Raw genomic sequence first — 13,525 nt, forward strand, 5'->3', positions numbered from 1 at the left:
CGGGAACCGGTCTCCACATGGGATCCGAACCCTCAGAGGGAGCGCCACCGCGCTCCCAAGCAGCGCACTCTCCAGTGCGCCACCGGGCCGGCCCTGTAAAAGTAATTTCTAAAAATGCTTGGAAAGCACAAAGGGAAAGCCCACCATAATCCCATTAACCCAATATAATAAATATTCCCCTTCGGTCTTTTTTTTTTTCTTATATAATGTTTATATAGTTGTCTTTTTAATATTTATACTATATCTATTCCCGGGGCTGGGGGGCAGTTAGCCTAAAATTATAGTCATGGATATTTTCTAGGTTGCTACCTAAACTTCATAATTACCATTTTAATGGCTGAATAATATTCCATTGTGTGCATGTGCCATAATTTATTGGGATTTATGGTGAAAGGCCAGAGTTTTTATAAGTGCTTTATTTTTATAAATTTCAGAGACTGGTCAATTGGTCATCCCCTAAGACCTTTGTGAAATATCTTAACAAGATAAAAAGAGTCACGTTCAGCTCTGCAAGAGGGAGTGTATTTATGTATGGGGGAGATAAGAGGGATTGGGGGGCTGTGTGCATATTTGGCGACAGTAGAGTCCTTGATTACTTATGTAGCAGATTTTGAGGGAAGAACAGGACCCACCGATCTTCAAGTAGCTCCTCATCTGCCCTCCATTTGGTCCTTGAAGTGTTCCCTCCAGCGCCACCCCTGTGCAACAGGCCTTTGTCTTTCCAGTTAGAGGCTCCCATTACTGGGCAGCATATTGCCATCCAGCAACAATTTAGTAAATGTCAGCTCATCAGATTAGCTGTAAATGACTCCATTCAGGAAAGGGAGTTACCATTTCCTACCCTGTATTTCTAGGTAACTCTTCCTGTGGCATGTCATCCTTCCTCAAGAAGACCAGGAACCACATCTGAGGCATTTTTTCATTCATTGGACAAATATTTATTGAGCTCCCACTATGTGCCTAGTATTGTTCTAGGAGTGGGAGATAAAGCACTGAGCAGGTCAGACAAGATCCAGTGCTCATAAAATTTCCATTCTAATAGGGGAGACAGACAATAAATAAATATATGACTATTTCTGATATCAGTGATATCAGAACAGAATCTGTGATAGCAAGTAATTTGCAGCAGGGAGAGGCATTAGGTAGGATGGTAACATTTGAACTAAGATCTGAATGATAAGAAGATTGAAGGAGAAGTGTTCCAGAGAGAGTAAATTTTAAGTACAAAGGTCCTAAAGTGCACAAGGTTGGTGTGTTCTAGAAACAGAAAGCCGGTTTGTCTGGAGAGCAGAAAGCAGGGGAAGAGAGGAAGTCAGTGGCCCAAATTGAGGCCAAAGACTGGCTGGGCCAGATGCTGCAGGAAGCAGCTTTGATTTTGTTCTGAAGCACACAGTGGGGAGCCATTGGAGGGCTTTAATCTGAGGATCAACTTTATCTGTTTTGTGTTTTACACAGATCGCTTTGGCTAGTCCATGGAGAATGGATTGCCTAGGGGACAGAGGAGAAACAGGGAGACAAGTGAGGAGGCCTTTGCTAGAGCCCAGAGAGATATGGTGGTGGCTTGATTAGGGGTGGTAGTACTGGACATAGAAGTGGACAGATTCTGGATTTTTCTGGAGGTAGAGTTTACAGGACTCGTGGATAGATTGGACATTGAATGAGAAATCCCAGATGCCCCCTAGGTTTTTGCCTTAATAACAGGGAGGTACCCTTACTCAGCTGGGGAACACTAGGCAGGGTTAGGGTGGAGGGAACTGGAGATTTCTGTCTTGCACATTTTAAATTTGACATACATATCCAAGTGGAGATGTCAGACGGGCAGTTGAAAATACAAGTCTGGAATTCGGGAGACAGGTTGGGGTAAGCTATTTGAATACACAAAGCAGGACAGTGATGGTTCTTAAAGCCATGGAGCTGGATGAGATCTCCAAAGGATAGGGTGAAGAGACAGAAGAGAAGGGGTGAAGACACAGAAGAGAAGGGGTGAAGTCTGCGCTCTCCTTTAGATGCCCGGCCGAGGAGAAGAGCCATCAAAAGAGACTGAGAAGAAATAGTCAGTGAGGTTGCAAGGAACCGATAAGAAGGTGGCGTCCTGGGAACCAAGAGATTTTTTCCATAATCATCCCATATTATTACCTTTCTGAGCATAGAGTGGGTGGTCAGTAAATATTTTCAGGAAGCACGAGCTCTGGGGCTTCTTGTTTGAGTCTTTCCATCCCCTGGCACAGACCTGGAACTTGGAGGGCATGGGGTGACGGTGGCTGCCTGGTTGACTGGCTGCTGGCCTAAGGACCTAACAGCTTCCCACTATCTCTGACATCAAGGCTGATACCTCCACCTGGCTCCAGAGGCCCCACCCCAGCTACCGCCCTGCCTGGTTTCACACTCTAGGGCCACAGCTCACACCCTCCTCTTCCAGCAGGGCTCACCCTTCCCTGGGCCGCCCATGTGGTGCAAGGCACACTCATTCCTGCCTCGTCACCCAATTCTGCTGCTTGCCTTTGTGGAGTGCTTTCCCTCCCATCCTCCTGCTGCCTTGCCAAACCCTGCCCCCATTCCAAGTTGCCCAGCGTCTCCCCACCTGCCTCCATTTTGGTACTTGACGAATTTCCCTTCAGGACCACCCGTCTGCATGCTGCCTTTATCCACCAGGTTCCTGAAGCCTACTGGACACCCTCGGCCTCGCCCTTATAGCTAATCCAGCATCACACTATGTAGGTTCTACCCGAAACACCTCTTGAATCCCATCACTTCTCTCCATTTCTGTTCCTTGGCCTGGCCCAAGTGACCATTTGTTTCCCATCTGAGCCACCACAAGTCATCTTCCTACCTCCAGTCCTGCCCAATCCTGCCCCCACCCAACAGCCAGCGTGATCTCATCCACATCACGTCTCTGCTTAATACCCTTCAATGGCATCCACTCCATTGAGATAAAATACCAAATCCTTCCCATGAGTTTCAAAGCCTCATGTAATCCACTTTCCCAGACATGTCTCACCTCATCCTCCTTAATACTCCCTCACCAGGCCAGACTGGCCCCACCCCCCTCTTCTCCCTGCCTAGTGAAATTCCCACCATTAGAGTCACTTATATATTAGGCAACAAAGATTGGCATGGCCTCCAGATGGCCTCTCCCATAGGTGCTTCAAACAGCTGAAAGGATTAATAAATTGTCCCCTGGATCTAGGACATGGCAGAATAGAGAGTAACGGAATCCTAAAGCTGAAACAGATAATCTGGATTCTAGAGCAACCTCCTCGCCAAGTGTAGGAATCTCCTCTGTACCTCCTGGGCAGGTACCCCTTGCATACTTCTAGGAATGGAAGTTTATTACTTCCCAAGTGACCAAGTTCTTTCTTACACTGAGGTAAAACTTACCTGCCCATAAAGGCCCTATTTCTGCCATCAGATGTGACACAGCCTCAGTCTAATCCTTTTCTGTGCTTCACAGCCCTTTTCACACCTGCCGTTAGCTTCCGTATTCCACAGTTTCAAGACCCTGCTGTTGTGGGCTCCAGTATCTACTTCAGTCAAATTTTCAATGAGCCATGGCTTTGTCCTCTTCCTTGCCTGCTGTGTGGGTATTTTATTTGGGGGAAAGAGGAGGGTCCAGATGGTGGATGGTGAGCCAGCTGCTGGGTAGGTAGGAGGAAGAGAGGGCTTCGTGGCACTTGAGGAAAAATTCTTTCCCTGGACAGACCTGCCTGACCTTATCCCCAACCAATACCACCTGCTACTCTCAGAGGATGGGTGTGAGCACATATGCCTGTGTACTTTTCACAGAGCTGACATACATAAATACATGGCGTGGTGGTCCAGAATTTGATGGGCATGAAATAAATGTTAGTTTTCTTTCCCTGCCTCTAAATATATATTTTTTTGCTTTATTTATTTAGCATGTAATAATTTTGCTTTCTTTTTTTTTTTTTTGGCAGCTGGCTGGTACATTGCTCTTTATTAAACATTTTTTTTCTGACTCTCAGTAACATGATATATGTTCAGTACAAACATTAAAACATTTTAAAAGTTTAATTAGGAAAATAAACATTCCCAATAATCTCATCATCAGAGATAACTTCTTGAACCCTTAATATCTTTCCTTCTAGTCTTTTTTCCAGGCACATATATACATAGAAATCAATTTTGTTTGTACATATATATTTATATGTGTAAAATTAAGCTCATATTGTAAAATTCATCCTTTCTATCTAATAGTAAATAGTGATAATTTTCCTCTGCCATTAAAAAAAAAGATTTTAAAAAATGGCTACATAATATACCATCATATCATCTAGGTTCCTGTTCATGAGACAGACCCACATCTCTTGTCTGCTGACTCCAGACTTCTCCACTAAAGCATCTCTGCTGATTTGCCCAGGCTAAGAAATGCACCTGCCCTATTAGGATCAATGACAGTCCCCCAGCAAACTGACCCAGTTACCAAGTATCACTTGGCAATATATAGCCCTCTCAATCCACACGCACAGGGAGCCAGTTCCCCCCAAATAGACTCATGGTAGCAAAGACTATTAGGATCAATGACAGTCCCCCAGCAAACTGACCCAGTTACCAGGTATCACTTGGCAATATACAGCCCTCTCAATCCACACGCACAGGGAGCCAGTTCCCCCCAAATAGACTCATGGTAGCAAAGCGAATAAGCATGAAAGAGGCTCAGCACTACTCAGTGCCTCAGCTTCCAGGACACTAGTCCAACCTTCCCTCATCCTTATGGCACATTCCTCTCTGGGACTCCCATTGTCCTTCCCTGTCATCTGAACCTCAATGGGTCTCTTGGGGGTCTCTTTAGTTCATCATATACATTGCAATAACATGAATCCCCAATGGGAAAGGGTCACAATCCCAACCTCTTTTCTCCCCCAGAAAGTTTCTCTGCTCTTGTGTAAATTCACAGATATAACTAGATCCCTAAGGGAGGGTCCTGGCTAGCTCCATTCAGCAATGTCCGAAGCCCAGCTGTCATGGACATATCAGGGAGGGAGGATGACTGCTCCCTCCGTCCCTCAACAACTTCTAAGCCATAGCCCTTGTTAAACCAAACAGACAAACAACAAAATAAAAAAGTTACAGGAATAATGCTAAATCAAACGTCTTGAAAATGTGTGCAAGAGTTTATATACAGTCAATTCCTAGAAATAGAATTACTGGGTCAAAGCCATACAAGTTTTCCATATTAATAAGATTACCAAATTGCCCTCCAAAAAGTTTGTTCCGATTTACATCTATCAACAGTGTTCTACTGACTCTTCCTCACACCCTCACTAACACTGAGTCTTATCAACTTTCCATCCTTGCCAATCTGATAAATAAATACAGTTTCATTTTTTTCTTTGTGGTTTTAATTTACTTTCTTTTAACTATTAGTGATAATCTTTTATAGGCTTATTGCATATTCCATTGATTCCCAAATTTTGTTGAACATTAGAACCACCAGGGGAGCTTTTAAAAATCCAGACGCCCAGGTCATACACCGTACTAACTACATCAGAATATCTGGGAGTCGGGCATCAATATTTCTTTTAAAATTTTCCGGGTGATTCCAATGTTCAGCGAAGTTGGAATTGCTGACATATACATTATTACCATTCACTGCCTGTTTGTATCTTTCATCAGTTTTTCTATTGAGTTGTTAGCATTTTAGTATCTATTTGAAAGAATTTTTTTTTTTTTACTGGGGAAACCAACCCTCATCATAAGTTTGGCAAATATTTTTTCAAAGTAGTCTTTTTTATAGTTTACGGTTGTTTAGAGAAACTTAATATGTATATAGTCAGAATTATTCATTTGTTTTCCTTTATTACATCTCAGTTTTGTATCTTACTTCATGACTAATGATGATAAAACAATAACCAGATAAATTATACTTACACCTGGAATTTGTTTTAATATAAGGAGTGAGTCATGGATCCAGCTTATTTTTTTCCCAAGTGGCAAAACGCTTGTTTTTTCAGAAAGTAGTTATTTTCCCTTCATAATTTATCAAATAATTTGTTTCCCTGATTAATTTGTAATGCCATCATTTCCACATGAAAATTTCCTGTATGCACTTGGATTTGTGTCTGGACTGTCTAGGCTTTAAATACTGTAGCTTTAAAATGTATTTACTAGATTGAATTAGTTTCCTCTCCTTAATTGTACCTGTTTTACAAGTTTGTTGAATATTTTTTCATTTTTGTTCTTCTGCATAAATTTTGGAAACTTTAGGTCAAGTTTTCCAAAAACTTCTGTTCGGAAATTTGGTTGGTTATCGTACTAAATTTATAGATTAATTTAGGAAGAATTGATAACTTTATTTTCCCATTCAAAAACAAGGTACGTCTCTCCATTTTTCAAGCTGTTTTATGCTTTCTGCCTAGTGTCTGTAAATTTCTTGTTTATTTTTCCTCAGTTTTATTTATTTTGTTTTTCATTGCTATTGTGTATGGGATCTTGTTTTGTCTTGTGGTTATGATTTTTGGGAAAATTAATGATTTTTGCTTATTTATTTTGGTAATCAGCCATCCTCATTATATCCTAAATTCAAGTATTTGTATACTTGGTTCTGTTTGGAGATACCAATTATATTCTGTTACTCAGTTTGCTGATTTTTACACCAGTATCACACAGTTATCAAAAGTTTTTTTCATATTGATGCATTCTCTTTATAGTTCTCTTTTGAATGGCTACATAGAATTCAATCATGGAAATATGCCTCAATTTATTTATATTTCTACCAATATTGAGCATTTAGGAGATTTTGAAGTCTTTGCCATCAAAATTTAGATGCAATTTTTAACATTTTTGAGCATGTAACATTTTTCCCTTGGTATTTATAATCTAGAGAAAAGATTGGAAAAGTGGAATTACTTGGGCTTAAGTAGTTTCGTAGCTTTTGGTCACTACTGCTGCATATTTGTAAGTGTTGATGGTGATTAGATTTGACTATGGTGAAGGAGGACAAGAGGCTTGAAGCAGGGGGTCAGTAAAGAGTCCCAAGAATATGGGCTAGAGAAAGTAAAAGATCTTGAAAAAAGATGCCCAAGATCACTAGTAATCAGGAAAATGCCTACTAAACCCACATTTTACATCCATTGAATTGGCAAAACTCAGAAAGTCAGATGATACTCTTTGGTATACCTCAATAGGAACTCTTTTACCTAGTGATGGGAGTGTAAATCAGTAAAAATTACTTCAGGAAATAATTCAGCAATATCTAGTAATATTGGTGATAATATACCTCATACCCAGCAATTTATACTTCCAGAGGTACATTCAATGAAGAGACACATGTACAAGAAAGTTCACAGTGGCGTTGTTTGTACCGTTCTACATTGAATCTAAGTTACATCCCTCACTAAGGGAAAAGACTGTCAATTAAAATATTACACATCATCACTTTTTTGAAAAAGTATTCCTTAGTTCAGAAGATTTTAAAATGGGAAAAAATGTGTGCCTTAGAATCATGAAATAAAGTAACAGCAAAAACTTAGAAATAGCTTAGATGTCCATTACACAAACACAGATAAATAAATTGTGGTATAGTTCAGAGCTACGAGAACGAATGAATCAGATCTAAACTTATCAGTATAGGTGAATTTTACAAACATAATGTTAAGTGGAGAAAACACATGTTTATGGCAGAATGCATATCCTTTATATGATATCACGTATATAAAGTTTTAAAATATGCAAAAGCAATACCAAATATAGCTTAGGAATACACACCTATGTAGAAAAAGAATAAAGAAACGCACATGAATGATGGATAGGATTCGGGTTGGGGATCGTCCTTAGGGAGAGGGAGAGAGCAAGTGATTAGGTGAGGGGCACACAGGGCCTCCGACTCTGTTGCCAATGTTATTTTTTAAGCTGGGTAGTGGATTCACGGGTGTTCACTGTATTATTCTCTCTACATTTTGTATATCATAAATGTTGCTTAATACTTTTTTAAAAGGAAGCATTCAGATGAGAAGATAAGCAGGAAAGGTGTGCTTTTCTGGGAAACTTATTTGTTGGGGCAGGAAAGCAGTCTCAGTGCTCTCAAGCCTCGCCTACCACTCTTCCCTCCTCCCATCCTCTCCCTGGCCTCTCCCTGCCAGATACCTTTGGGTTAAAATGTCATCCCGAAGGCCATGTGTTGAGCTCGTTTATGAATTCTCCCAACTTGCATAGGACCTGCTTTGGTCCTGTGGTCGGTCTGCCACCTGCTTCTTCCTACGCTTTATCTCCTGCACCTGCTCCATGCCTCGGCCTCCCCTTCCCTCACTTCAGCCTCTCCCACTCCTGGCAGGGCAGCAGGGGTGAGTCCTCCCTCTCCAGGCTCTAGACAGGGACAGTAACCAACACTCTTTCTCCATCCCAGTTTACCAGGTGTCGAAGTGGAATGACTCAGGTGCCGGTTGCTCCTCACATGACTGGGAGAGGCTTTCTCTAGGCTGGGAACGTTACAAAGGCAGTGGGGCATGAGTGGTGGGTGAACGTATGATAGTGTTGACTTCCAGAGTCAAGGACAAATGAGAGACCCTCAGTAGATCTTTGACATGAGGAGAGGAATTGGGACAGAGAAGAAGAGGGACTCAGAAGAGCTCTTGCCCCGTCATCCCCAAAAAGGGTTCCTGTTTACGCAAAAGCACAGACATGTGACTCCCGCCCTAGATGTGCTCTGGAAAAGGACATGCCCTAATCTAAAGGCATAAGGGACTTGGTTCAGGGAACAAGAGAGGGCTCAGCATTGTCATTCTTCGCCCCCACCCGCACTTCTGCCATCCGCAGAGCCCAGAGTGGAGACCTGCCGCAGATGTGGTGGCCAGGTGTACCAGTCAGAACTCCTTCAGCCACAAGTGGCAGAGTAACTAAAGCCAAATTCAAATAAGCTTAAGCAAATAAAAAGTGCCTTTACTGTCTCATGTAACTGGGAAGTCTAAGGGGTGTATGGGCTTCAGGCATAGCTGGATCTAGCAGTTTAAATCATGTCCTCTTTTTCTGTCTCAACTTTTTAAGGCTGAGTCCTTCCATGATGACAAAGATGGCCTGGTGGCCATCCCGAAGCTTACCACTTCCCTACAGTTCATAATCTAGAGAAAAGAGAATGATCTCTCTTCCACCCCTGCCACTCCCTGACTTTCCTCTCTCTATCTCCATCCATATAATCCTTAAAAGAAAAAGGAGGAGCAGGAGGAACAGGAGATCTAATTGTTCCTGAACCAGTTACTGAGGCTAAGGGGATAAGAATGCAGACTGGCCTGATCGACAGCTCCTCCGTAAGGTCCCAAAGGAAAAGGGTGTTCTCTTATCAGAGTACAGGGAAAGGGACCCCGAGGGTCATGTGACCACTACCAGAATCCCACACACAGACTTAATCACCCCTTAACTTCAGAATTGGCCTAAATACATATAGATTTTGTCCATATCCTCCAAAATAAAATCAGAAAATAATCAAATTATTGTGCCTCAAATAATTACAAGGCTTAGGAGTACCCCAGGTCTAGCATACCAGGTATGTCTCTGCTTCAAAAAATACTTCCAAGGGAAGTTAGAAATAGGGTATCCAATCATGCCAGTTTGTCCGGGACTCCCCGGTTTCAGCACTGAAAGTACCAAGTCCCAGGGAGCCCTCCAGTCCTAGGCGAACCCTCCAATGAATCTTCATTACTGTCTGCAGCAAACAACTGCTAGGAGCGCCAGGCCAGCACAGCAGGGGGTCGGGGCTGCACCCTGGAGCCCAGAGTCCTTCCCTCTGAGTTTCTACACCACCAGACAGAGGACCGAAGCCCCCCTCCTGCCCACCCCCAACTCCACAAACATACATGCAAGAGGGAGACAGAGGGAAGGAGGAGCAAAGAGTCATTTGCCCCTTGGCAGGGGATGCCTGCACTGCCATCAGTTCCCATGCACTGAGCCCAGCCACCTCCAGGGCCCGCTCAGAACAGGGCTGGAAGGGCCAGCTCATAGTAGGAGGCGGGCAGGGAAAGGGCTGCAGGTGATGGCTCCTCTCCCTTTCCTGCTCCTCACAGACCCGGGGCCCCCTTCTTCCTGCTGTACTTGGGTCACCCACATCTTCAGCCTCACCCAGGCACTGCCTAGATTACAGCAACCTGGACTGCAGAGTCATCCTGAAAGGGCCCACCCCACCCACTGAGCCTGCCTGGGATGCCCTTTGCCCCAGTGCATCCTGCTGGCTCCCCACTTAGCTCACAGAGCTGGGCCCTAGAGCCCACAAACCTGTCACCAACCATGCAGAGTAAGGAGGCTGGGCAGGGAGGGGGCTGGCAGCCAACTCAGCCACTCCTCCGTTTCCTCACTGCAAATTCTTTAACTCAAACTTTAAAACCAACTAAATATCACTGTAAAAATCTGCAGGTTATTTTCCCTGCATGAGTTGGAAGGCTTACACTCACCCTGCACCTGGTAGGGCAAGCGAGGCTGAGGCTTGCCAGGACAGTTAGAAATGGGTATTAGGTTCACATTCCAGGCCCCACAGGGCCTGAGTCTAACGCAGTTTGCATAAACCAGAGTTTATCCTCCAGGGAGAGCTCAGGGTCCTTCCTCCCAAAGGTCTGCACCACAGGAAAGAGCACATGAGCATCCCCTCCCGAGCACGCACACACACACACACAACCTGCACTCACATCCTTATACAACTCACACTGACACTGCACACACTCACACCACACACAGTGGGTGGGGTGGGGGAGCCACCAGCCCTGGAACTTGCTGAGGACAGGCCACAAGCTCTGTGTTCGAATACTCCAGATGCCCTTCTCATAAGGTCTCAGATCCCCCCACTAAATATCAGCCTATTTTTAGCTACTTTTAGCTCATTCCTGAACATGTTCCTCCTTCCTGACACCAAACACGCTGTTTTTATGATTGGCATCTTTGTCATATCTTATCCAGAAGGACCCTACAAATCCCCCATCTTATTCTCATTCTGTGCTGATGTCCAAGCATGGGGTGGCCTCACTGAGGAGCAAGAAACAAGCCAGACCCCAGAATCAGCGGCAAGAAAGGACTCTGAGGCCACCTGGTTTGATGGTCTCAGACTCAACTGAGATGATGAAAACATACCGGTGCCAGGCCCCATGCATGGGATTCTGGACTGACCTAGTACCACCTCTCATTTTACAGAAGAGGAAAGAGAGGCCCAGAGAGGGAGAGCCACTTGTTTTGTATCACATGGCAGAGGTGGAACTGGAGCCCGTGACTCCCGGTCTCCCGTCCGGTGTTCTGCCCACCATACCATTCTGCCTTCTTAAACACAAGTGGATGCTGACCTTGAAACCAATAAGCGGCCAAAGAATTCCTTGGCTGCGCTGTCCCTGTCAAATCCAGGACTTGGTATGAAGGCAGCTCCTGCTCATAGGCCTTCCTAGGCCTGTCATCACCCGTCCCCATCTCCCCTGCCCTGCAAGATGGTGGGTGAGGGCTCTCAGGAAGTGACCACAAAACCTTGGCTCAGGGACTTAAACCAAACAGAACAGTGGGGAATTATTTCCCTCTGTTGGAACTTGGCTGGAACCCAATTCATTCAAAAGACAGAGCACCAGTGAATGGGGTACACAAGAACCACCTGACACAGATCCTAGAAAAAATGGAACGGGGACAAACCCAGCCTTGCCAGATTACCCTAGAGCTCAACTGCTAGAAGACCTCCCAACCCTCTCCCTGTGGAGTCTGGGAGTCTCCCCGAGGAGCTGATGTCAGGAGACTCGGCAGAGTCTGGGAGGGTGGTTTGTTGGCCAGCCTTGGACCAAGCAAAAGTGAGGGCCGCCTGTTACCACCACCCCTCTGTGGGAGAATCCACAAGCTTGACAGGAGAGGCCTGTGGGATGGAGAAGGCAAACGGGAAGCCAATGAGAGAAAGAGGAAGCTGAGGGGACAGGAAGAGAGGAAAACAAGAGACAGGAGGGAAAACGGGAAAGTGCCAAGGAGAGGAGGCTCTGTCTGTCCAGGGGGCTGGAGTTGTCAGATGATTTACAGGTACATCACTCTGTAAAGACTCAATCACACCTAGCCATTCCACTCCTAGGTATTTAGCCAAGAGCAATAAAATCTTATTCTTACACAGAATCTGCATGCAAATGTTTATAGCAGCTTTATTCACAATTGCTAAACATTGGAAACAACTTTGTCCTTCAACCGATGGATGGATAAACAAATTGTAATATATTTACAATGAATACTACACAGCAATGAAAAAGAACAAAACCTTATGCTAAACAAAAGAAATCAGCCGCAAAAGAGCAAACACTGTATGACTGCACTTATGTGAAACTCTGGAAAAGACACATCTATTCTCCAGTGACAAAAAGCAGATGAGTAGTTACCTGGGGCCGGATTGAGCAAGGGCTGTGAGGCCACCTCAACACAGGTCTGCAGGACTCTGCTCCGGCCTGGCAGGTGATGGCCAGAAGCAAAGTGAGGAAATGAATGAGGCCTGCAAGCCGGCCTCCCACCAGCTCCCACACTTGCAGGCCCTGCTCCACATTCCTGGTCCTCCTCCACAGACATACTGATTTATGTTTCCTGAGCTCCATCTTCTTGGGGCCCAGAGAGACAGCTTGAGAATCCGAGGCAAAGCCCGCCCTGCACTGGGAGCCTACAGTGCATTCGGAGAGGACTAGACCCAGTGGCCATTCCTCACAGGCAGAGAGGGAAAAAGGCGTTTATCAGGGGCCCTTTGCAGGTCATGGCTTGTCCCACGGAGCCACACCAGCTGGTGAAGGAGGCACATCTGCCCTCCAGCTCACCCAGACTGCACAGTGCTGCTGGTCACCTGTCCTACCTGTAGGAGTAGGATTTGCTCTCTTTAAACACTCTTTGCTGAAACCCTTCCATGAGTCACCATGGCCAAGAAAGAACATTCTTTCACTTGATATCTGCGAGACTCTTCAATCTCCTTGCTAAGCCTTCATACCTTTGCTCATGCTGCCTCACCTGACAAAAACACCCTTTCCCCTCCTCTTTATTTATCTGTCCCTATCCTTCCTACAAGGGCAGGTTGAAGTTCTTCCTCCTCCAGGGAGCCTCTTCTGACCTTCCCAGCCCTGTGTGGCCATGCGCTCTGAGCAGCTTATTTTACCTCTCTCCTTATATGTGACATGAACATCCTGAGACCATTTGTATGACCTTCCTCTCTCACCCAACTTAGGTTGTGAGCTCTTTGGGTCAGGGATGACGTCTTTGCATCCCTGATATTACTATACTGTGGATTATACCCCTTTTGGCAAATCCATCAGTAAGAACCAGCCATGTGCTAAATCCTTTATCTCATTTAGTCTTGACAATCATCTTGTGAGGTAGAAACTATTATGATTCCCATTTCACAGATGGAGAAACTCAGGCTTAGAGGGATAAACTTACCCAAGTCCATGCAGCGCATATGTAGTAGAACCAGGGTTCAAACCCAGGTCTATTAAACTTCAAAGTCTAGACCCTTGACCATGCTCAGTCAGCTTTGAGACAATGATGGTGTCACCCTCAACGAGGTGACCAGTGACAGAGTAAACTCAGTGTACAAAAGGCT

At 44.8% G+C, this 13,525-nt stretch overlaps 1 protein-coding gene across 1 annotated transcript in view; it reads left to right on the top strand.

The window, feature by feature from the left end:
• Nucleotides 1–13,525, top strand: part of PLA2G4E (phospholipase A2, group IVE) — a 57,718-nt gene that overhangs the window by 2,545 nt on the left and 41,648 nt on the right. The window lies entirely within an intron of this gene.

Source organism: Galeopterus variegatus, unplaced genomic scaffold, assembly GCF_000696425.1.
Source record: "Galeopterus variegatus unplaced genomic scaffold, G_variegatus-3.0.2 Scaffold119, whole genome shotgun sequence".
Classification (NCBI taxonomy): Eukaryota; Metazoa; Chordata; class Mammalia; order Dermoptera; family Cynocephalidae; genus Galeopterus; species Galeopterus variegatus.